Raw genomic sequence first — 25,760 nt, 5'->3', positions numbered from 1 at the left:
GAGCTCCCAGGTACTAAACCACCAACCAGAGAGTACATATTGAGGGACCCATGGCTCCAGCTGCATATGTAGCAGAGGATGGCCTTATCTGGCATCGATGAGAGAGGAGGCCCTTGGTCCTGTGAAGGCTCAATGCCCCAGTGTAGTGGAATGCTAGGGCAGTGAGGCAGGAGTGGGTGGGTGGATGGGGGAGCACCCTCATAGAAGCATGGAGGAGGCAGGAAGGGATAGGGAGATTGGGGAGGGAAAACCTGGACGCGGATAACATTTGAAATGTAAATAAATAAAATAACCAACAAAAAATAAATAAAAAGAATTCAGAATTCAGAAAGCCAAAGAATAGTGATAATCTTTGTTTCTCGATAGCCTATGGCTAAGTAACCCCTGAAAGACATCCCAGGGCTCTTGGTCAGCGGTATAAAGGACTTCATACACTCCTCCACTGTAACTTAGGAGAAAACCAGGGCATGACATGGTTTAATAAAACAGCCTTCAGACGTAGTCCTCTGATATGTATCACCATGTTCCTCCAATGTTACTGGTATTTGCATAATGGAGTCTCTGCTGATTCCATTTCCTTTGGAATTAGCAAAATCCAGAAATGACTTTAGGCTGCAACTAGAGTCCTGTCTGAGAGTGAGCATGGTAAACTCTAGGCTTTACTGCTCAGTCGAGACAGTAGATACAATCTAATTACTAAGCAAACAGGGAAATTAGAAAAGGGCAAAGTACTCTGGATTTTGTACATTTTTAGTTTTATAATAACAGTGGTGGTGATAAAAGCTAGCATTTATTGAGTATTTGCTGTTAGCTCTCTCCTAAGAGCTGTACATATTCAATTCACTCAGTCCTGAAAGAAGTTTTACAAAGCAAAACTCTTATATCTTTTAGCCCACAAATGAGTGTGACTGACACATGGTAAATATAAACAATGTGTTCTGGTTGTACAGCACGGGATGGAGCCATGACTCAAATATTTCTGAATTATTTTTCACTCTTGACAGTTACATTCACATCATCTTTCATTCTTGGGGACTCCCTTCTTCCTGACCAGCATACCTTTTCTTCTCATGAGGTGTGTGCGTGTGTGTGTATGTGTGTGCATACATGCACACATGCACATGGGGTGTGCACACTTGTCTTACACATGTAGCCACACTACCTGTTTATTTGTGATTGTAACCACCATAACTTACCCAGAAAACAGTGTTTCATAATGTCTCTGTCCACCCTCCAGCTATTGGGATCTTTCTGTCTGGATCCCTCTTCCATGACGTTGTTTGACCTTGGAGGGTGGCTAATGTAAACTCTTATTTAGGGCTGAGCAACAGTCCTTGCTTTTAGGACCTGGAATATTTGACAATTTGTGAGTCTCCATTAAACATCACCTTTTGCAATGGTCAGCTTCTCTGATTCCCACTTAGAGTATCAGTGGTCCACGGGTACAAACATATAAGTTTAGGAGGCAATTTGACAAATGGCTACTTAGTAAACAATCAGTAGAACATTTTTTCTTATGGCCAATAATCTTAGCACCCATAAGTTACTATCTGGTAATATCCCAGACCTGTGCTTCCAATGCCTCTACTTGAATACTTCTAAGATAGGCAGCTCATTAAACCATAGTCATACTCTTCCTTTGGGGACCTACTGTTATGATCTATTTCCCTATTTGGTCTTTATGTTCTATGTTCAAACCACATATACTATTAGACACTCCTCTTATGGTATCATGTTTAGGAATAGCTCTCAGTTTATACTTAATGGTACTACCCCATCTTCTTCTGTCCCTATCCATCTTTCTAATTTATTTTTCCCATAAGTCAAAAGTCAACATTATCATTTAAAACACGCAAATTTATCTTGAACATTTTTATAGTTTCTGATTTATCTCCCAAATCCCAGAACTAGTCAGTTGCTACCCTCATGCTGGGAACATTTTGATCCATCATCTAAGGGTCTGACTGTTGCATTATATTTGAGAACTAATATAAGATGCCAGTTTATCTTTTACTTTATTGTAAATTTTTTCCACCTATGACTTTTACACATTTAACTGTGGCTTATAGCTGAAAAAAGTTAAACACATTTTATGCTGTCTTATCAATTCTTCTATCAAAAATGAGCTCTAAATGCTTTATAAGTTCTCTTGTGAAACTTGCCAACCTTGGTTTGTTTCTTCCTTTCTGTTTTTATTTCTTTTTGGTATTTTTGTTTAGTTTTTATTTTTGGTTTTTGTGTAATGGTTAATAATTCCAGACCTTTCTTTAAAAAGGAAGCATTCAACAATTATTTCTGTTTTCTTCTGCAAAGATTTATAGTATGGTAGTCTAATACTCCATTGACTTGTGATATTTCCACCAACCAAGTAAAGAACCCAGACTCTAATATTAAAATGCATCTTTTTTTGAAGTAAAATCTAAATTACTACTATCACATGGTGATCCAGCATTATTTGTAACTCCAGTTCCAGGGCATCCAACACCTTCTTCTGACATCTGACCACCAGGCACACATGTGGTACATGTACATACATACATGTGGGGAAACCCCTGACACACAAGAAGTAAAAGAAATAAATCATCCAAAAGAATGTTTTCAAATTAAGACTCCCATGCCTGTAGATCTAAATTCTAGAACGTTAGCTATATAGTAGAAGTTTTCATTTTAATAAGTATCCAAGAAAGCAAACAGTTTGCAGACCTATAGTTTGAAAGTTCATATTGTGTCACAGTGCATTAGCAGCCAAATCACACTTTATATATTAATATATGTAATATATTTTAAATGCTTTCTGTATGTAAGACCTTGAAACAAAAGCCTAAGAAATATCAGGTGCTGATGCTTTCAAAACCGATCAGCCACAGATTCCTTGTCTTTGTCACTCGAGTGTCTCAAGAAAAAATGGCAACAACAGTATGCCAAAGCCACAGGTTTCTTCGTGCTCCAAAGAGCACTCATGATAAATGTCTTCCTGATCCTTTCCTGCACATGTATAATGTCACTACTAGTCGTCCTGTCTTCTAACACAAAAAGGAGATATAAATGTAAAGAGGGAGACTGAACATCTTATGTATTATCTCCATGCTCATAACTTCCCATTTCCTCTCAGTCATTTCACATGATAAGAAGCTTTATGAAAGAGATTTACTGTATCTATGAATAGTCCAAGTGTATAAACGAGACTCAAATTTATTGCATATCTTTGCAGATTTAAATGGGTTGAAAAATGGGTCAGTCATAAATACTGTTATATATTTTAACTATTACTTGGTTTTAGAGGTTATGCTTAAGTAACTACTGCTTTCCCTAACTCAGTAAAACTCTTGATTAAACTAAAATGAAAAGCCCTCCCTGGTAACTTAGAGCCAAGAATGCACAGACTCTGGGATGCCGAATTTACTCAGGTGTTATCCATTTATTTAATACTGTTGAGCACAACAAAATGCACATGTGAGAGCTATGGTTTAACTGAAAAGCATTCAGCATAACTTAACTAGACCCTCCTGCACCATGCTAGCAGCACGTGGGGCTAAGTAAAACAAGAAAAATCTAATTATAAAAAGAACCAGTGCAAGTGCAAGCAATGCCTTCAAGCCAATATTGGCTCTTTCTTTCCAATATGTAATAAGCATATATTTTATAATTTATAAAGCCCACATGAGTGCATACACACACATGGCACATATGCACACATGTAGGCACATATACATACATGCAAACATACACATCTACATACACACATGAGTCCCCAGGAAAAGTTCCTGACAAATCATCAAAGACTTAGTTTACAACTTCCTCTTAGTATGTACAATTTGACTCATGTGCTTTTTAGCTCTCATTCAGAATTTTTAGTCTCGGCCTAAGAGAGATAATTAAGATTTTCACTTGGGGGGTTGGGGATTTAGCTCAGTGGTAGAGCGCTTGCCTAGGAAGCGCAAGGCCCTGGGTTCGATCCCCAGCTCCGAAAAAAAAAAAGATTTTCACTTGGTAGGAATCACCCTCTATTTATCACTACAAGTCTAATACCAGCTAAAACTGTAAACTCTCAAACTGAGAGATGGCTGTGACAATACCAAGTCACAACATGTAACAGACAGGAAACAGTCATCCAGGGAAACTACGGACATATACCATTAATTTCTCATGGCTGAATGAATGCTCTGCAACTCGGTCCTATAGACCCATAGCTTCGTGGTAACTCAGCTAAGCATGGGAGCATAAAGTCAGGGACAGCTTTTCATCAGCTTAGCACACAACTCCCTTTTCAAGCTAAAGAACAAGAGGAGGATGGGGCATTCACAGTGCTGAGTCTCATTTTAAGGTTTTCCTCTTTATTTCCTTACAGGTTTACTTATTTTATTTTATTTTTTTTATCTTTTTTTTTTTTTTTTTTTTTTTTTTACCAAAAGCAAGCTTTAAGAGATTCAAAGCTAATCAAATGTTTCAGATAGCAAGTATTTCAAATGTCAGAACAAGGCGTCCGTGACTACAGAGGATAAGGGTACAGTACTTAGCCTTAGTACTCTCCAGGCTTTTCTATTATCACGCTGAGTGTGACATTCCTTCCTTCATGAACATTCTCTTCTATAAAATATACTAATGTTGTGTCAAGTATGTTTGTAAATTGAAGCTGGGAGAGTCTAGCCTTGCAACTGGCCATTCCAAACTTGCCTGTTCAGAACTATGTTCAAGCATTTTTCTACTTCAACATGGAGTCCCCAGGCTTAGCAAATGTTAGTTTGGGTGACATTCCATTCCATATATATATATATGTATATGTATATATGTATATATATATATATATATATTAGAATCAAAGTCATCCCTAAGTTCACATTAAAGCAATGAATTTAAAATTGTAAGTTATGAAGGGTGCACTCTTTCTATAACAATTTCCAATATAAATATAGGTAGAAGAAAAGAAAAATTATTGGTAAATTACTAAAAAGTGCCTCTATTTTGTCCGTTTGTCTCTTTAGGAATATTTTGGATTAATCATGACCAACTGTAAATCACCATTTAAGAAAAGCTTCCATCTAACACATAAAACATGCTCCTAAACCTCTGAAATCATTTTTCTATTTCTTAAGAATAATGGCTCAAGTAAAGTCTTTAATAGACCATGTTGATACAGCCAAATTGTGTAGATTTGTTCCTATGTCCACAGCTGATGAGGTCATAGTAGAGGAGCTACTACTGTTTTGCTAATTGGACTTCTGTTCCCATTGAGCTGCTTTCTAAATATTTATATCTATGTCCATATATTAGTCTTCCTTTTGAAATATGCATTGGTTACTGCATAGACTCATAACAGGTCAAAGTTCTTAGAACAAATGACTATTGAATGTTTGTCCCTAAATGTGTCATCTCTGTTCCCCCTCCAAAGCTCAGGGAATGGGGTTAAAAAATGTAAGAACTGGGAGAGAGGCTGTGATGTGCTTTGCATGTAGTCATGAAATCACAGCAGCTGTGATGACTTGCTCAAATTTAGTACAATTCATATAGTGTCATAGAGTAGGAGGGGCTTATGAGTTCTCACCTCTCCTTGAGGACCTGTAGGCAATTAGCAGTTGCTGGGGGGAGTCATTTTCCTCAAAGTTGTAGATGCTGGTATGGTTCATGCTCCAAGAAGGAAGGAAGGAAGGAAGGAAGGAAGGAAGGACTGAGGGAAAGAGGAAGGGAGGGAGGGAGGAAGGAGGGCAGAGACACGTGGAAATAGAAGACGGTAAGGTGACCTAGTTGGAAGTGGAAGGGGACCAGCAGGAATGGGAGAGGGATAAAAGAAGGCAATAGGGGTAAATACGATCAAAATATATTGAAAATTTTACAATAAAACAAATTCTTATGTAAAACTGCTAGATGGTAATGAAAATGATGCATATCATAAATGCATTAAACTTATGTCCAGACTCTGTTAATAAAACTTCTACTCTATGGCTGGTCTCTATAGACTCTTTTAAAGAACTCAGCCATTAGATAAGAAAAAAAATAGAGGTCTGAAAAGTGGAAAAGAGGGAATAAAATTATCACAATTTTCAGATATATTAGTATGCACGTATCTTAAGGGTGCCAGAGAATAACTGCACAGCTACTCAAACAATAAGACAACCTTCCAATCTAGAGGACTACAAAATACAGGGGGAAAAGTATAGCTTCACAAATAGATTTAAATATATGAATTTATGACTATTTTTATTTGATTTTTTAATTATCGTGTGACTGTATTTTGTTCATGTTGTATGTATGAGTGTGGGTGCCCACAGCCCAGTGGGGGTGTGTGGTCAGATTTAACTTTGCAGAGCCCGTTTTTTCCTTCCACCTTTGTATGGTTCCTGGGGTTGAGTGAATTTGGATTGTCTGGCTTACTTTTATTCTCTGGTTCCTCTCACCAGTCAATGATTCATGTGTTGAACTTCTCAGCATATATAAAACATGAAAGAATCTATAGAAGAATGCCAGACTTATATTAAGGCAAGAACCACATAAGGAGAACACAACTCACATTTAGGGACAGGAAGACTAGGTATCAGAAAGGTATCAATTCTCCCTAAGGAAACACATAAATTTAGACGAGCCCTGTTAAAAGCACAATCTTCTTGAATTTTTCATGAGACAAGCATTACTATGTCATTCCTAATTGGTACCTGCTAACTAGGCTCATGTGATGTGCTCATATCAGCCTCCTGAGGATGGCTAGCTGGGAGTGCGGTAGTAGACCACAGTATGGCTTCACCATTATATGTAAACTGTAAAATTTTACCTTTTAAAAATGTTTTTTCTCAATTTTAAAATATGGAAACAGGATCTCATGGAGCTCAGGCTGGCCTCAAATTCCTAATATATCCAAAGATGACTCTTGATAGTCTTCAGAAACAACTGGAAGATTATAATAAATAATAAGAAAATTTAGCCTCTACCTTCTAAGATCTTCGATTACATGCATGCATCACTACATCTGTTTTGTGAGGTGACATGATAGACCTAGACTTTTGTACATTCTAGGTAAGCATTCTGTCCATTAAACTAGATCGCAGGTCTTTTAAAAAGGGTTAAGGAAAGTGAAGAATGGCTCTATGATAGAGCATACACAATGCACTTGATTCTATGCCATCCGACCCTCTTGCTGAAGATACCATATAAATCATGGAACATGTGAAATCAAGCTGGGATGGATCTGGAAGCTTCATCCACACTGGCTAGTTTTCATAATGCTGGAAGGAAAAGAGTAATCATTAGTTGTACACAGCTATGATTCCTGAGAGCTGTAGTAATTACTGGCCTGGCAATACATGACCACTAATGCAATAGTGACACGAACAACATGGGAACAACCAACCACTATCTGCTTAGCTTTAATCCTTATTGCACAAGGAGAAACCTAGTACCTAGCACTATTACTGGGCTAAGAACGCAGAGCTAGACAAGTTATATGTTCTAAGAAATAACTTACTACTATTATTATTATTCTAAATTAACATGGCAGTAAACTGATTCATAAAGATCCACTATTCCATAGATAAAAGCATCTTTCAGCTTTCATGTGAGAAGTTTCTTTTTGCAGTAGATGCTGATTAACAGCGACCCAGAACCAGCCAAGGTATAGAGAATAAGACATTGCAGAGTGTTCAGCCCTAAAGGTAATATGTATATTGCAACCTCTTTCCTGTTTAGTTTCTATTAGTGCAATGAAACACCACAACCAAAAGCAAGTTTTGAGGAAAGTATTTATTTTGCTTATATTTCTACATCACTGGTCACCATACAAAGATATCAGGATAGGAACTCAATAGGGCAGAAACTTAGAGGCAGGAACTGATGCAAAGGTTATGGAGGAATGCTGCTTACTGGCTTGCTCCTCCAGACTTGCTGAGCCTGCTTTCTTATATAACCTAAGACCACCAGTCCAGGGATCATATCGTCACAATGGCCTGGGTTTTCGCTTATCAACCACTAATTATGAAAATGACATACAGGCTTTCCTACAGCCTGATCTTATTGAAGCATTTTCTTAATTGAGGTTCCCTCTTCTTGGATGACATTAGCTTGTATCAAATTGAAATAAAACTATCCAGTGTACCTCCTAAGACCCAGGATTCATTGCAGAAGAGGCGCAGAAGAAATATAAGAACAAGAGACCCACACCATGCCACAAGGGCATGTGTTTCACTATGCTCATAGAAGCCTTATTTGGGACAGCCAGAAGTTGGAAACAACCCAGATGTTCCACAACAGAATAATGGATACCAGAAATGTGGTTCATTTACACAATGGGATACCACTCAGCTATTAAGAATGAGGACATCATGAGTTTAGCAGAAAAATGGATAGAACTATAAAATATCATCCTGAACGAGGTAACTCAGATCCAAAAGGAGATGCATGGTATATACTCGCTAATAAGTAGATTTTAGCCAAAAAAGTATAGAATTCCTAGAATACAATCCACAGAACTCAAGAAGGCTAACAAGCCAAAGGGCTCAAGTGAGGATGCTTCAATCCCACTTGGGAGGGAGAAGAAAGCAATCACAGGAGGGGGAAGGGAGGGAGGGTCCTGTGTTGGAAAGGAGACAGGGAGGGGAAGAGGGAAAAAAGATCAGGTGTTGGAGGTGGGGTGGGAACAGGACTGAAGCCCTGAGAGACAGCAGAAAGAATCAGAGCAGGCAACCTCAGGAGGTAGGAGGTGAGGGGATCCTCTTGAATGTACCAGAGACTTAGGAGGTGAGAGACTCTCGAGACTCAAAGGGAGGGACTTTAGATGAAATGCCCTAAAGTTCGGAGAGGAAACTTGTAGAGTCCACCTCCAGTAGAAAGACAGGGCATCAAGTGAAGGGATGGGGTTGCCATCCCACAGTCAAAAACTCTGACCCAGAATTGTTTCTGTCTGAAAGAACTGCAGGGATGGAAATGGAGAAGAGCCTGAGGAAAAGGAGGTCCAGTGACAGGACTAAATTGGGGTCCAGCTCATGGGGAGGCCCCAAGGCCTGACACTATTACTGAGGCTATGATGTGCTTACAAACAGGGACCTATTATGACTGCTCTCTGAAAGCCCCAACAAGCAGCTGAAAGAGTTAGATGCAGATATTTACACCCAACCAATGGATAGAAGCCGGTGACTCCTGTGGTTGAGTTAAGGAAAAGCTGGAAGAAGCTGAGGAGGGTGACCATATAAGACCAGCAGTCTCAACTAACCTGGATCCCCCAGGATCTCTCAGACACTGAGCCACCAAACAGGCAGCATAAACCAGCTGATATGAGGCCCCCAACACATATACGGCGGAGGACTACAGGGTTTAGACTCAGTCAGAGAAGATGCACCTAACCCTTGAAAGTCTTGGGCCCGAGGATGTGGGAAGGTCTGGCAGGGTGGGCATGGGGGATTGGGACATCCTCTTGGAGACAGGTGCAGGAGGAGGTGTGGGATGTGGAACAGTCAGAGGGTAGACCAGGATAGGGCTAAAGTCTGAACTATAAAAAAAATTAAAGAATAAATTAAAAACAAAAAAATAAATTAAAAATAAAAAAGACTAAGAACCAATGGATGACTCCAAACAAGTAGTGTTCTCTGATGCAGCATGGAAACTTCACATATGAACTCACGGCTACTGAAACAGCATATAAAAGTCCTGTGTAAGCCCAAGCCGGACAAAGTCCCAGCATGGAGAGAACTAGGAACAAGATTCCATCCCTAACTATGTAACTATCAGTAACTGTTAACTGCGGGAAAGCAGAGACAGTTTTTTGGTTTTCTTTTCTTTTCTTAAGTATAAGCCTTGTAAGTCAATCGCTGTCCAGCAGGAGACCACACATCCAGTAATATTTGGGCTGCACAAATTGATCTTGAAGGATTTGTAAAACAAAAGAGGACACCAAAGTTTGATGGGTGAGGAAGGGGGTAGATTTGGAAAGAGCTTGGAGTTCGTTAGTAAGATGAAAACCTATTATATCAAACACCCAATGAACTAATAAAATGAAAGTAATTAACTAATAAGTGAATGAATAAACACTATATGTGATTGTGATATTTACAATTAAGAGGGAAGTGATTATCCAGTAAATGAAGTTGGTAACACTCGATAAACATCATCATACTCTGGATCAAAATAAAATACCTAATTGAGGAATATTATATGTGATTCAGGGACAAAATCACGAACTTTTATATGTGTGAGTCAAATGAATAAATGAAAGATACATAGAATGTCTGAGCATAAAAAAAAGACCTCATGGGACAAGTGCGTATAATGAAGGAAATCTGAGGCAAGAATCGGTAAAGACTTTCTTAGTCACATCTGCTCCCAGACACTTCCCCTCCTCCAAAGGAAGCATATTTTTTACTATTTACTTACTTGCCCCACCAAGGATTCCTTGTATGCAAACGCTTAGACTGAGTTATATTTACTCATCTATTTTGTACTATTATATATACATATATATGTATACATATTTTATAATGTGATCTGTTTTCCATAATGCTCCTCAGAAATCTTCCGGAATCAGTCCATAGTTGTCCTTATGTTTGTAAATATTCAATGTTATGTTGTATGGGCATGTTGTTACTAACTTTAGTAAGCATTTTCTCAACCGATTATCCTGTTTTGAAAAAAAATTTCTCAATAAGATATAAGAAATGTGACTGGTAATTCACTGTAAGCAGTGTCTCAGCACAGCTCTTGGGAGTAGTGCTCTTATTCAGGGGAGGAGCCTCTCACGAAGTGATGTAAAAATTCTGAAAGAAGGAAAAACATCCTGAAAGCATACCATAATTAAGCTACCAAAGGCATTATTGATAATACATAATACTTTTCCCTCCCTAAAATATCTGCAAGCAAATCCACTGTGGTATGACAGGCAGTGTTAACAGACTATCTCATATACAATGAATATGAAATTATAATCATTATAATGATCAAATTACAGTAATTAGAACATAGAAGAGAGAACTTATCTATGCCAATTCTACAAACTGAAATAGTTCAGGCAATAGTTATCTTATCAGTCACCATTCCTATCCCCCCCAAATAATGACAACTCTTTAGTATTTCACTTTCAATTTCATGGCACAGAACTCATTAAATGTTATTTTTATGTTTAAATGATGGTAGCAGAAATAGGATTGTGACAGTGTGTTATAAGGGATTCATTGACTCATTCTGGCTCATCTACCTATTCATTGTCTCAATGCTGCTCTACCGGAAGAGTTAATCTGATAATTTATCTGAGGTTGAAAATCTCGATATTTTACATTTACATTTTCCAACTTTCATCCAGTGATCTCTTAGACATTCAGTAATCTTCCAGTATACATATGTATAAGTGATTGTGTGTGTGTGTGTGTGTGTGTGTGTGTGTGTGTGTGTGTGTGTGTGTATGCTTCAAACTCTGGTGATCACAAGATAATTGACTCATCTGAGGTATCTTTGATGGCTTTTCCTGATAAAAATGACTATAGCAGTTGTCCTGTCTATGACTTTGGATTGGGAGAGATGCTTTTCCTACGGTTGGGGGCATAGAGCTCAGTCCATCAAGTGTGTGGCACACAAGCATGAGGATCTGATTTTAGTCCCCAACAGCCACATCAAAAGATGACAGTGGATGTGTCTATAATCCCAGTAATGAGGCAGCAGACACAGGACGATTCCTGAAGATTGCCGGTTACTTACTACACCCTAATTGACAAGCTCCAGGTTCACTGAAGGACACTGTTGCAAAAAGGACATGGAGAGCAATAGAGGAAGACACTGAACATAGACTTCCTGGTTTCGTAATGGATGTGTGTGTACACCTGCATAAACACATGCACATCCATGAACACGTGCACATGGACACAGAGGGGGAGAGAAAGATTGAATGAGAGAGACAGAGACAGAGAGACAGAAAGAGGAAGAGAGAGAAAAGTTTCTTTCTGTAAAGTATTGGAGAAATAGATATGGTGTTTGGTACTTTGCTTCACATCTCCTAGCCATCCAGTCACTTTAGCACGTTATTGTAGAGTATCTCACACAGCTGTGCATGATTTCTCACAGTCCTTGCTCATCCTTTGATTTGCCATCTTGGTGGCTCAGCTGTAACCACTCTTCACCCTTCAAAGCATGAGACTGGGCAGACTCCTTTAAACTTTCAGTTGACCTATATGAATACTGTTTTGAGCATTTCTGACTCCTCAGAAGTTGGCAAGCCAAATTAGTAAAGGCTGTCTCAGACACAGGAAGTGCTTCTACTCTATTAAGCAACAGTCACATGTGGACTGTGCCTACCCGTACAGTGGCTCCCAAGGAGGAATTTTATTGATTCTCCATAGAAAGAACTTTAGGTATCTCCCCTTAAGGGTTAGGGATCTTCTCCAAAGTGGAAGTGGAAAAGTTATAAGAGCCCAAATGGTGGATGACTTAAAACACTATTTTACAGACACAAGATAAATTCATACATATATGGACTTATAACAATTGTTATAGCATGCATAAGACCTACACATGCCAAATCCATTTAAAAAAATCCCAGGATGGAGAAGGGGAGATAGATATGAAGTTTCCTCTCTAGCTGAGGAGCTATTGACATTTAATTGCTAATAAAAGAGGGAAAAGTCAAATTTCGTCAGTTGTGCAATACCTGGTATGTAGTCCACACTCCAGGGCAGGCGTGTTACCCAGAGGAGTCAGGCAACACAAACTGGATTTAATGAAATTTAGAAGAGATAGGCGAAGGGAGAGAGGGAGGGAGGGAGGGAGGGAGGGAGGAAAAGAAAGGAGGAGGGAAATAAAAAAGGAAAGAAAGGAGAGATAAGGAAGGAAGGAGGGAGGGGGAAGAAAGTTGGATGGATAGTGAGGTAGGAGATAAATATTTGGGAAGAGTTTTTGCAGAGAGAGATGAATTTCTTCAAAATATCTTGCTTGAAATACTCAAGGAATTACTTTAAATATTTTTAAAAACCTATTTGGAAAGAATTTGATCAACACTCTAATGTCTGCATAAATGGTAGTTACAATATTTTGGAATTGCTTAGGTAATGCATTGATGCTGAATCTCTGTGTGATTTCTCTGGAACAAGAGGAACATGCTGGAGAGATTAGTACAAATCAATCACAGGCATTCAAGGTGGAGACATAGTCAGACTAGACACAGCTAAAGTCCTCTTTGTGCCATTTGCTAGCTCTGATACCAAACCAGTTACTCTCTGTCTCCCAATCTAGACCTCTTTTATTAAAAATAGGCATTATGTTAACTTCCGGAGGAAGGTTTGTGCACAGGTTTAATGAAGTAATTGCCAAGCACAAGGCTGGCATATAGTAGGTAATTAAAAATCTTTGGTTTTTTTCTTTTCTTTACTAATTTTTTGTGGAAAGAGAAAACTATCAGTCACACCCATTTCCTTCTAGACAGTGTTGTTTGCATTAATACACAATTGTAAGTTAACTTGATTAAATTTCATTCTTCATCCTTAATCAACATCTAAATAATTCTCAGCAGTGTTACATGCATCTCTAATTTTCAAAACATATGTCAGGGCAAGCACATTCTACAACTCTTTTCTGGTTGGACAGTAGGCTTTATCTCCTCCCCCATCATTAGCATTTTCTACATTTTAAAACAAAAGTTCTGTCTTCATTTAGCCATATTGTTCCTCCTCTCACTACTTAAATAGTGGAAATCTCAGTTTTCATATGATATGATCTTTATTTCCTATACCAAATTTCCAATAAGAATAGTAGGGCTCACCTCATATTTAGATGAGAAAATGGGAAAATGACAGCCAGCAGAAAAGTATCTGGTCTCAGATATGTGTGCACTGAGCACTCAACATGGTTTCAAATAGGAATTAATTTCTAGCTATAGTAAGCAGTGTGCTTATATGTGATGATGTCTACGATGATTTCAAACTGCATGCAAGGGTTATCTACAGCAGAAGAAACACAACAAATCAGCTTGCCCTGGAGCTACAAAGATCACACAAGATCAAGGAGTCAATGAATATTCATGAGCAAGCAAGATATAAGTACCAGAATGTTTCTTCCAGAAAGTGATACTGTAAGGCTCTAAAAGCTTTGGTCACACAAACCTGGGAGCCTTAAAAGAGTCAACCTAAAATTGGTTGTTTTCTTGTTGTTGTTGTTGTGTGTTTGTTTGTTCTTGTTTTACTATTGAACTTGTACTGTGAGCAAAAAAAAATCATCATATCTCCATGATTAAAAAGCCAAATAAAATATATGTGATGGAAGTAAGTTGGTGTCAGGCTTTCTTTGAGCTTCTCTGAGAGTAGATCTCCCTTCTCCCTTCGCTTCCTCCCACCTCTTTCCATTCCTCTTCTTCCTATTACAAGATTGTTTGTTAAAAATTCCATTTGAATTATTGCTGCAGAGAATTTGAGTTGAAAAAACCCAGTGCCCCTGGCTGTTATTTGATAGATGCCTCTGGTTGGCCTGACACCAAGTTCACCAAAGTTAAGCAATACTCAGAATCACTGCCATGTTAATTGGGGAGATGTTACTCCTGTGTGGGTGCTGGAATGTAAACAGTACCTGATGTCTGGAAAAGGAAAATAAACAGAGGTAAATGACCAAGCTATCTTGGCAGGATGTGCAAAACACAGACTAAATGTCTCGCCAATCTGATAGTGTTCGAAGTCCTACACATTTATTCAATGGCCAGGAAGGAAGTGAAGGTTCCACCTATAAGAAGGAATAGAAGAAAGAAATAGGAAAAAAGTCCACTCTATATTTTGACCCTTCATGTCATAAGTACTTGCAGGATACAGAATTGATTAGTCCCTGGCCAGAAAGCTCCATAAAATTAAGGCAAACTCTTGCTGGGAATACATTGAATTCTGTTTGTAGCCGTGTTCCAATAGCATAAGCAGAAATTGCTCATGGAGTTAGTAGGCAAAGTTGCTTTTTCAATAATTATTAAATATTACTATTTTTATTAATTATTTTGGTGTATTGTATGTATACATGGGTATTTGCAAGTGCATATATATATATATATATATACAACTTTTGGGAGTTGATTGCTTCCTTCTATGGATTCCAGTGATTAAACTCAATTAGACTTGGATGAGGAATACTTTTATTGCCCACTGAGCCATTTCATGGCCCTAAAAAGAACATTTTAAAGGCCATCATTTCAACAAATTTATCTTGAAATTGATAATGTGAAAGCTCAGAGGAGGGCATTTGCTTTCTCACACCTACTTTGCTAGTTAGAGAAGAGCTAGACAGAAAACCCAAAAACTGTAACACACAATCTACAGACCAATCCCTTGCAAGTTTTTTCTTCTCATGGTACATGAACCAGATTTCCCTTCCTCTCCTTACACCACTGAATCATAAAGTTCAATACATCACCCAGTATCCCCCATCTAGTAATCACAGCACATACTCGGTATATGTTCTTATTCTAAGGGAAAATAGACTCAAGTGACATGTATGCAGATTAGCTATACTGTGCAATCATCTGGCTGGTATGTCCCATCCTGTAGAAGGGATGTGTGTGTGTGTGTGTGTGTGTGTGTGTGTGTGTGTGTGTGTGTGTGGAGGTGGTCTCCTAAAGTCATGTGTATCTTTGCTTCAGGATTTCACGTTGGCATCATATTTTGGATTCCCTGTTAACCTTACACTAAGATTAAATGCCCCAATAGCAACAAGAAATAATATTCCCATGATTCTGAAGTCACAATTGTAACTTTAGTCCAATTTGCAAAAGTCTCTCTCTTTCTGGGAAACTTTTCTAATAGCGCATGTGTGACAATGTATGAAGTTGATCACTTGCTGGTCATGAATGCTGAATTTCTGTCATCAGCGGAAATTCTGTCATTTGTTCTTTCTGTATATCCGTGACTTCTATCCTACTCAGAGGACTTGTAGGATATATCCACTGGGACTCTGTGGCCACTCAAAGCCTCCGTTCTTTGTACCTGAGCTACATGGAAACTGGTGCTGCTGGATCAAACTTGCTAAGCTTAGTTGGTTCTAAAGGCATCGCTCTCTCTATTCTTATCCATCTCTGCTCAAAATTCCAATGTGGAAAATGTGTCTCCTCCTCTTATGTTCTCTTACACAAATATTTTGCTGAGAGATTTTCCACTTTGCTCCTCACAGTTGGCAAACAATGAAGCCAGAGACACCACGCTGCCCTTAGAATCTCTCAGATGATTGTCCTTCCTACGATGTCTTCTCTTCCTTTAGAATGACTTATTTTTCAGATGTTTTTGTTCCCTCACACAGCTAAGATCTCCAGCACTCCTGACCTGCAGATCTCAGGGATACTGTGGATTAGCACAAAGATACATAGTAGCACAGAGCAGAGGATGCAAGTCTGAACATAAGGATGCAACTGCTGCCATGTTGGCTTTCACCTGACTGTACAACCATCATTTTATCCACATAAGAGAGCAACATCGAACCTAATTCACACATGTGCTTTGACCTTACCTGAATTCCTAGATTTATGTTTTCAGCACATATGTTATTTGGAAAATGAGGCCCATAATAATAAAGCATGTATGAGTGTATATCTCAGCCTATGATCAACAATTGATCATAAAAATCTACTCTATAGGAACGAGATGAAATTCATGATAGGGTGGACAAATCATTCCTACAACAATCTGTCTACTTTCAGTAGTCTTTAAGGTGAAGATGAGAGAGTGAAGAATTTCCTATGCAAAGTGTTGGCTTTTTCTAAATGTCTGGAACCAAGTTAGATTAATCTCTATGACATTTCTTTCCTGTTTGTCTACTGAAGTCTTGAGATAGGGATGAACTCATGACCATACCCAGAACAATTTTATCACAGAACCCCAATTTTGTGGACATTGAACATTCCCTACCCCTTTCCTCAACTTCTATAATTTCATAAGTTACAGAATTTGATGAGTCCTTTAAGTATAGTGAAATGATTATTGTCTTTTATTTGATGATACTGAAACACATGGTGTTCTGATGATCAATGACTTCCCCAACAGAGAGCCAGCATTTCCAACTACCAACTGGCTTTGCCTGAATTTTCCTCTGGCACTGATCTGTGGAAGTAGGCTAGCTAACTAATGAGTTTCCACAACATCCCCTTCGTTGTTGGATTCTAAGGAATCTGCATGTAACTAACAAAACTTCACTTACAACACTGACACCTTGCTGTGGGCAGCATTATGCTTTACTTTCCAAAAGTTGCTCAGTTATCAATATAGTTCATGGATTCTTCACTCTCCTTTCACAAAAATCTTGGAACCCCTACACAAAGAGTAAATTCTGCCTCACAAAAAAGTCAGACATTCAGCCAAGGAGCTGAAGTGGTTCCCACCCTTGACACTCGCCACACCCTGTCAGCCAACAATAAATCCCCTCCTGACATAAAAGTCTCTCTCCCCGACTTACCCCAGAATAAATCCTCTGTTGGCAGCAAGCCAGACTGAACAGATGTGTCTGCCTCCACTTCCTGGGGTGGGGTCAGGCTGGCCCAGCTTTGATCAACCAAAAGGAGGAATTCCCAGTGTCAAGAGCCTTCTGCAGAGAATGCCCCCAGGGCCTACTCCCAGAGGGAAAGGCACCAGAGATGAAAAATGCAGTGAGGAGCATCCTAACTGGAAGAGTAGCACAAAAGATCCTTGCTTCCAGAAAGCCTGCACCCCATTCCATCACCTTATTTCTTAGGAAGTTGTGCACAGTTGAATAAGCTTACTCTTCATGGCTAGACTCTCCTGCTGAGGAAAGGAGAGTGATAGTGCCCCCAGTAGTCATTCTTACCAGAAAATAGGATGCACTGGAGAGGATATTCATTTTAAGGAACTCAAATATTAGTGATTGGGAAAAATATTAATTGTGGAACCAGTTTGGTCAGAACTCCATCATGACTCCTTCAGAAGCATCATGCTGGTTTACACAAAGCATTGCAATTTGCCCTGCCCCTTTCCCTGAGTGTCTAGACAAATCTCTGAATTTGAGTATATCTGAGGGCTTTTGTTTAGAGATAGGTTTGCAAATCTTGGGAAATGTAAATGTTAGGGATGCATTGCCTGCTCATCTTAAAGGCAATTCCCTTGAAGAAGTAGGCATGCATCTCAATCAGTGAACTTTTTGATCCCTTCCCACTTGAAAACCCAACCAACAGCAAATTCCATGTTTTAGTCCTCATAGAAACCCACAGGACATTTATTTGTAGATTTAGTTAATCAGAACTACATATTATAATAGTAAGTAACTTCAGATCTCAGCATCAAGGCCTCTCTCTATTCATTTTGCTCTTCCCAGCCCGTGTGAGTTGATGTTGAAAAGAATGAGGAAGACAAGGTAATTGTATGCCAAAGAGGAAGTGGATGGTTGATTCCCTACAGTTCTCTCCCAATAGGTTTTGCAATTTCTTACTAGATTTTCTGTATGTGGCCAGCATAAGAAAGACAAGGAGTAGAGAGTATGACTTTCAGATGGCTGGTGTATATTCCTCTTTGTCACTTTCTTCTGGTCTTCAGCAGCTGGTAGAGAAGCTGAAAAAGGAGTTAAGTTTCTGGCCCAGCAAAATCATTGCTAGAAAAGATGATTACAGATACAAACAGGAGAAAGCAGAGAGGTCTTACATATTGGATTTAACTTGAAGGCAGTAGTGCAAACTTGGGTTATAGAGATACAAATGGAATAGATATAGACAAATATAGATATGTCTTAGCATATAAATTATATTTTCTATCCAAGTAAATCAAGGTTCTTTCAAAAGTTATAGTGCCCAGGACTGGATCAGGTAAATTCAGGGGCAAGCCTGAAACAAACATCTTTGTGCAAGAGAAAAGAAAATAATAAATGAGAATATATTAAAAGAACATAGGAAACAAATTATGACATAGAAATCATCTGACAGAGGTCCAAATACTGAAGAATTTGATTGTTAAAATTAATTATGACTCAATGCATTTGTTGACACACAAGTTTAGTAGATGAATGAATTAATAGGGAAGATAAAAATGTTGTCCTTGAGGTAACCAAGTCATTAACAATATATGAAAAAATGGTGGATAGAGATCAGTCTCTTGGCAAATCAAAGAAATGAATGATTCAGACAGGATTCCTCAGAGTGGGTCAATGCTGGTTGAACATTTGGTCAGAAATGGCAATACAGGCATAATCTCACAGAACCTCCCTAGAATATGTTGATACTAAATTAGAAAAACAACAAAAGTTGCCTGCCAGCTGGAAAAAGCTGAGAGTCATCAACAGAATCAAATGCTTACAATTAAGACCCTTAGCAAATAGATGGATTGGCCTGGTATACTTCCTTTTTGGATGCATGGAGAGAGAACAGAACATTATTTTCATAATTTTTTGAAAGAACATATGATCTAAGTCTGACCAAGAAGAAATAGCATATCATCCTAGATTCAGGGTCAAAATATAATACACAAGCTGTACCCTTTAAACTGTCAAAGATATAAAAAACAAAACAACAACAAACAAAACAAACAAATGGCAAGGCCTCAAGGATTTTTTTTCCAGCTTGCAGTACCTGCATCAACCAACAGGAGGAATAGCAACCAGAACTGATCCAGGGCAGCTAAATGCTTGTGTGCTTCTGGGAAGGGTCCTTACTCAGAAAAAACTATTTTGGAGATTCAGTAAAATTTAAATGACCTCGAGGTACCTTGCTTTATCAAGTGGACTTCCAGCAAGACAAAGTTACTGCTTAGGAATGAACTCCAGAATGCTTCCGGGTTATTGGGCACCATGATACAGTCTGTTTCTCAAAGGCTTCATTCAACAACAGGAGCATATGTGAGTGCCAGTGTAAGTATGCAAAGGATTAGTGGGTGAGGAAGCTTGGCAAGGAGGATACAGAAGTTACCCTGTGGCAAACTACAACAACCACCACCACCACCACCACCACCAACAAAAACCTCCTCTTTGAGATGACTTTAGAAGAAAGAGCAACAACAAAGTAAAAACAAAATGTCTTACTCAATTAAAAGAAAGTGCCGTAGACCTCAGTGCAGATTTACTTGGATGTACCTCCCAATTCCAACAAAACTTTGAACAGGTTTTAACTAGGCTGCAGTTGGACTACATTTTTTAAGTGCAATTCTCTTTCAAAGATGGATTCACAGGATTCAAGGGTTTATTTGGGCTATGATAATTAACTTTTATAAAGACCGTATTAAATTTTTGTTAATTGGCAAGATACAGTTTTATTAAGCGTATAAAAGTGCTTGCTAAGCACCAATCCCTAACACTATTAATGATACTCTCTTAAGCTTGCAGACAGGAGCATGTTGTCCTCTGAGAGACTCCATGGAGAAGCTGACTCAGACAAATACACTCTTAAGGAAGAAAAGGAGGAGGATTGTAGGCCCTAAAAAGGGATAGAAATTCCACAGGAAGACCAACAGAACCAACAATCTGGACCCCTGGGGCTCTCAGAGTCTGAACTACCAACTACAGAACATATACAGAATGAACCTGGACCTCCCCGGAACACATGTAGCAGATATGCAGCTTGGTCTTCATGTGGATCCCAAACAACAGGAATGGGGGCTATCCCAAAAGATGTTTCCTGTACATGGGATATGTTCTTCTAACAGTGCTACCTTGTTTGGCCTCCATGAGAGAGGAAGCACCTATCCTCACAGAGACTTGAAGCACCAGGGTAGGGGAATACCCGGAAGCCCCCAGCATCTCAGATGAGAATGGGAAGGTGAATGGGGGAAGGATTGTGAGAGAGAGAGTGACCAGGAAGGGAGCAGCGAACAGGATGTAAAATGAATAAGTAAAAAAAAAATAAATTAAAAAAGTGCTTACTAAGAGGCCCTGAATAAACAGGAGAGGCTAAAGCATCATAAATGCTGCCAGTTTTTATCACTCAAGCTTAGGAGGCTACGGGGAGGCTGAAAGTGGACATAGGAGCCAGAGGTAGAAAGGAAAGACATATGAACATGACACCACAATGGACAGGACTGTGTATCCCAGCATTCGTTAGATGTGTTCTGTAATGTTAGCTAAGGCGACTCATAATGAGTGGGAGTCCGAACTGGTGGCTCTTAGGGTGGCCCTTGTTATTTCTTTGTATCCTGGGATGTTGTCTTTTTTGGCAGAGAGATCTGCAAATACTGTAGAAAGCTTGAGTATTTTCCGAGAGCCCGAAGGTTAGAAAGGTGTAGGTGTGGGTGGAAATGAGACACATTCATTCTTCATAGTATTTTCCCTGCCCATAGTTGAAGTCCTGCCTACTGACAAGAGCCTCACCCTCTGTGGACTAGATATCAAACATTTGTACTTAGTCCTCATAGTCTTTAAAAGGTGAAAGTCTTTCCTGATACTTGCAAGTCTTGTAAAAGTACCTAGAGATGTTTTCATGGGTGACTGCCTCAGAGTAGCTATCTAACGAAGGACGAAGAAACCATGGGTAGTCTGAAGAGGTGATGTTTACTAATCAAGCTAAAAGAAACTTGACAAACTCTCCAGCCACTGTTTGAATGATACTACTTTCATAATACAATTATTTTAAATCAATGGGGTGGTTGTCTCCCTAAACAGTCCAAATTAAAGTTGCTTTTGGCTGTTTCCAAGTCTAAAAGCATCAGCCAAGACTGTCTCAACTCAATCTTTTATAAAAGCAACAAGTTCCCCTTGAGTGAGGCTGTGTGGGTCAGGTATAAGCAGGAGAACCTCAGTGGGGGAGTCAGAGGTTACATAAATGTCTCTGACAGCCAGGCTTTAAGACAAGCTTAGATTCTGTGGCCAACGTAAAAAGAAAAGGTAATGGCTAACTAACTTTTATCTCTCCTCTGGATTCTTCTGAGTGAGAGGAGAAAACAAAGTATATTTATGGCTGTGGGAATGAAGATATCTAGGCCAGTAAGAGAAGAGCTCCATCTAAAGCAAAAAAAATCCTTATTTTTTTATTTTTGAAATGTAGTCATATTTTACTAAGGGATACACAGCTATGAATGACCAAAGCACGCTGAAAAACTAAGTAAAAATAACTGCTAATCTTAATACTGACAAAATGTTGACTTGCACCAATAGACACAATCCGTCAGCACATTTGGGTTCATTTCTAGGGATAGTTCTCCACACTACAATGCCAGCTGTTAGCCTCACACGGAAAACTATTTGGGAAGACCTTTTCTCACTTAGCAACCAGTCTTCACCCTCCCTGTGTCACTGGGTTCCTAAGGTTCTAAAGCATATCTTCTCCTCATGTTAGATGAGTCCCTCTTAGATACATACTCACACAACTACTTTTATTACTCCTTTGTTGATATCACTATATAGCATTTGTTAATTTGAGTTAATCGCTTTCTAATTTTTTGCTCTTAGTATCGAGTCTCTGCTTCATATTTCTCTGTGTAGAGTTTAATGCCTGAATCTCCATGTCCATGACCGTACCTCGTAACTTCTGAGGGTAGATTACCAGGGTGGCATCTCCAAAGCAATAAGCGGAGCTGATAAACCTGCCTCGCTCCCACCTGACGAACGCACTCACGTATGGCCTTTTCCTCTCAGACTACACGTGTGTGGGGTGCTTGGGGCATTTTTGTAGAACCGTCAGCACTTTCTACACACTAGAACCTGTTAAAGTGTCTTTGGGCCCTTTGTTTCTCCCTCTCTCTTATCTCCCAGTACATTTATATCATACTTACTAATTTGTCAAATTTATATGTTTTTTTTTTTTTGGTTCTTTTTTTCGGAGCTGGGGACTGAACCCAGGGCCTTGCGCTTCCTAGGCAAGCGCTCTACCACTGAGCTAAATCCCCAACCCCCAAATTTATATGTTTTAAGCAGCAAATGTTTACATCAGTTTTGCACATATTTAATCAGTATGTTTGGAATTGTTTTGTCACTACTGCTGTTTAAAGGAAACCCTAAGGTTTTATGTAGCCAGATTTTTAATCTTATCATTAATGTGTCTGTATGCTTATAACGGACTGGCTAATCTATTACCGATTTGTTAAGTGTTCAATTGTATTCAGTTGTGTCATTTCAGCCTTGCTTGCAAAATCAGTTCACCCAGTGGGCACACTATCATGGGAAAAACCATTGTGTCCTAGGCCTCTGTAAACACCTGATGGTGCAATACAGGAAATAGAGGGAGTAAGAGGCTACCGAATAGTAGGACAAACAAGCCCTTTCTGGCAAAATCAACATCTTTATGAATATTCTAAGCAACAACTGAGAGTATCAGAGCATGGACCATGGGAGAACAGATGCTCAGAGCACGGACTATGGGAGCACAGATCCTCAGGGCACGGAGCATTGGAGCATGGCCATCAAGGGATGGACCATTAGAGCATAAAATGTCAGGACACTGATGGTCACAGCATGGACCATCAGGGCATGGACCATCACAGCAGGAATCATCAGCATAATCAACATTGGAGGAACATTTTCAGCTGCAGGAAACATGCAATGGGCATTTGAAGAAGATGAAATATTTCAGGTGCACAAAAGTCAGCATCAGCAATGGACATGAGCACAGAATCACAGGCAAGACTGTCTTTAAAGACTGGTCTTGACTCATTACTTTGATAAAGAGAGAGGGTTGGTGTGACTTGCTGAAAAATAGACCTGACATGCACACAAGTGTGGAATCACAGAACAATATCAAGCAGAGAAAAACGAAAGATGCAAACACCAGGAGAAGAGGGCTTTTCAGATTAAGCCAAGGCAAGGCTAGAGGCCTTATCCACCACGGTTACTGAGCAACTGTACCAATCAGAGGCAGGATAATTATGCTGCCATTTCTGAGTTGCAGGTTAACATTTTGTGAAACCTTAACCTCTATACCACAGGATAGGGTCATTTTCAATTTTTCTTATGTTGTTTAAAATCTCACTCAAAGTAAGCTTGCTCAAATATATTTAAAGTCAATATTTTAATTTATATAACTTTATGGTAACATCATTGATCTAATAAATGCAGCCAAAGTAGAAGCAGAAAGAAACCTCTAGATGCAAAGCAACAGAATCCAGTTGCAGCTGGCTTGAGGGGACAGACTATGGAAACACAAGGCCACTGCGACTTGAGGAGAAAGGTGTCTTGAGTAAGGTCTGTAGAGAGCAGTTCCTGGGTGCTCAGCTTGAATCTCAGGAAACCTGCAAACATCTAATCCCTCAAGTAGACCATTCTCAATCTGTAAACTCTGGGATGTTCATAGCATCAGAGAGGTCAATGTGATATTGTACACTGGTCACTGAGCAGTCATCCAGTTACAGAGCCGCAATTATTTATTTGTTCAATAAAAGAAATGATCAGAATCTAAGACTTCTTAGGAGTCATGCTTAATTAATATACCATGGAGTAGTACCATTAATGATTTCATTTTTGTGTTCAGAATTAAAATTTCTCATATGAAATAGCTGTACTTATAGCAACAGAGAGCAAACTAAGACAGCAAGGAAGTCACAGACCTGAAGCACAGCACATGATACCAGGGGATACCGGTTGAGAAGGGCTTTGTGCTGTGGGTTCAGACTCCTGAGTGAAGAGAACAATCCTGCATTCTATATAGTTTCCAGTACAATTGGTAATATACACTACACCATGTCTTGTGTTGTAATGTCTAAAGTGATTTTATGAGGCAGTAGGAGAAGATAGGGATGTAACTGTGACTTAAGGAACCACCCTGTGCTCATGAACCGTTTCTAAGGTCCACTTCATTAGCAATAGTTCTGCATATGAGTGGCTGTCCCCCATCCCTTAACTCAAATATTGGTAAGTGTTTAGAAAAAAAAGGAATGTAAGAATTGAATTCAAATGCCTAGAAGAAAACTGACACAAATATTTCCACCTCCCACAGTTTGGTAACTGCCATCCACCAGGAAAGACACAGGGCCCAGAATTTGCACAGACGACAGTGTAGGTGGCAAACGGTTTGTTTTTCAGGCTGTAGGCATGTTAGACTTGGGTTCTAGTTTTCCTGAACAACACAGTGTTTTTCTGAACTGTGAAGACAACAACGTTGACCCTCAGCCACTCCCGCTGAACCTAAGAGGCCATCTGAGGGAAAACAGGACATGGCAGAGAACAATGACACCTCTGAAAACCACACACGGAGCCCTGGTGTTTTTCAGCAGGCAAGAAGAACAATGATTGTGGAAATACCATTGTTAACTCTGCCAGTAAACCAAACAGTGCTTCTTTCCTATTCTTGTTAGTTCATTTTCACCCGAGGATAATGGCTGGAAATGATCCTCTCTCTACATCAGATGCTCTCTGACCTCTGGGATGGCCACTGAGCCTCTCATGTCCAATGTCATTATTGTAATCTTAAAAATGTCAACTCTGTTAAATTAACCATAGCAGGATATATAAATCATATAAACCACAGATTAAATATCCCCATAGACTGTGTGTGTGTGTGGTGTGTGTGTGTGTGTGTGTGTGTGTGTGTGTGTGTGTGTGTAAGAAAGAAAGCAAGAGACAGAAGAGGGAGAGGAGAATAGTTATTTAAATTCAGTAAATTCATACAATGTGAAGGAATTATTACTAACCCTCAGAACATTCGTGTTTGCTCTAAACATATTAATGTGGCGAGATTTAAGACTTCTCTTAAAATGCATATGTAGGGAATGATCCAGTGAGCTCTCAGATGGAGACATTTTGCAGTTTCCACAATGGCTGTCAGGATAGAAGCACCTATGAAAATGAACAGGCCAAAAATCAATTCCAATCAATAAAGCAATAACAATGCATTAAGATATTACTCTCTCGAACACACAAGCTCCTTCCTCTGGCCACATTTCCTTTAAATGCTCGCAATCCAGGCATAGGGAGCTTTTGAATTT

The sequence above is a fragment of the Rattus norvegicus genome, chromosome 5, assembly GCF_036323735.1.
Source record: "Rattus norvegicus strain BN/NHsdMcwi chromosome 5, GRCr8, whole genome shotgun sequence".
In the NCBI taxonomy this organism is placed as follows: Eukaryota; Metazoa; Chordata; class Mammalia; order Rodentia; family Muridae; genus Rattus; species Rattus norvegicus.
The sequence above is the reverse complement of the archived record's forward strand: the minus strand, read 5'-3'. Positions refer to the sequence as shown.